The following is a 561-nucleotide window of genomic DNA, read 5'->3' on the forward strand; positions in this document are numbered from 1 at the left end:
CTTGTAGACTTCCGCAGAGGTTCACTATTTTCGTTAGGCAGCACGTCATTGTTACCTACAAAAATTACAAGTTAGCACTTGAACCACACAAATTCATATAATGTTAATATAAACTAAAGGGCTTTGACCTTCATCATCCTCCCCATCATCTACATCCTCTGCCTCCTCTTCCTCCTCTTCCTCCTCTTCCTCCTCACTTGGAGGCATCCCACTTCCTCTAGTTCTCTTTTGTCCCACCTCTACGACCACTGGACAATCACCATCACCATCATACGCATCCTCATCTTGCATGGAATCACTTGTTGAGTTGCCCAGCCAATCCATGATTTCGTTGTTACAATCATAGAGAGAGGTATTCATCAACAACGCACAAGTATCAACCTCTTTCTCTTTTGTCTCACCAAGAATTAGTCGGATTCGCAGCCCAAGGTTGTAGTGGCAAAAAACCATCTTGTGCAACTTTTCAAAACCAAGACGGTTCCTCACTAGTGTATGCACTAAAGCGTATGTGCTCCAATTCCGCTCACAACCGCTTGAAGAGGTGCATTGAGAAACAATCCG

General features: G+C 44.0%; 1 protein-coding gene across 1 annotated transcript in view; it reads left to right on the plus strand.

The window, feature by feature from the left end:
• The window catches only part of LOC123129151 (probable disease resistance protein At5g66910), a 9,630-nt gene that overhangs the window by 1,683 nt on the left and 7,386 nt on the right, over positions 1 to 561 (plus strand). The gene's annotated exons all lie outside the window — the stretch shown is intronic.

The sequence above is a fragment of the Triticum aestivum genome, chromosome 6A (genome assembly GCF_018294505.1).
Source record: "Triticum aestivum cultivar Chinese Spring chromosome 6A, IWGSC CS RefSeq v2.1, whole genome shotgun sequence".
Classification (NCBI taxonomy): domain Eukaryota; kingdom Viridiplantae; phylum Streptophyta; class Magnoliopsida; order Poales; family Poaceae; genus Triticum; species Triticum aestivum.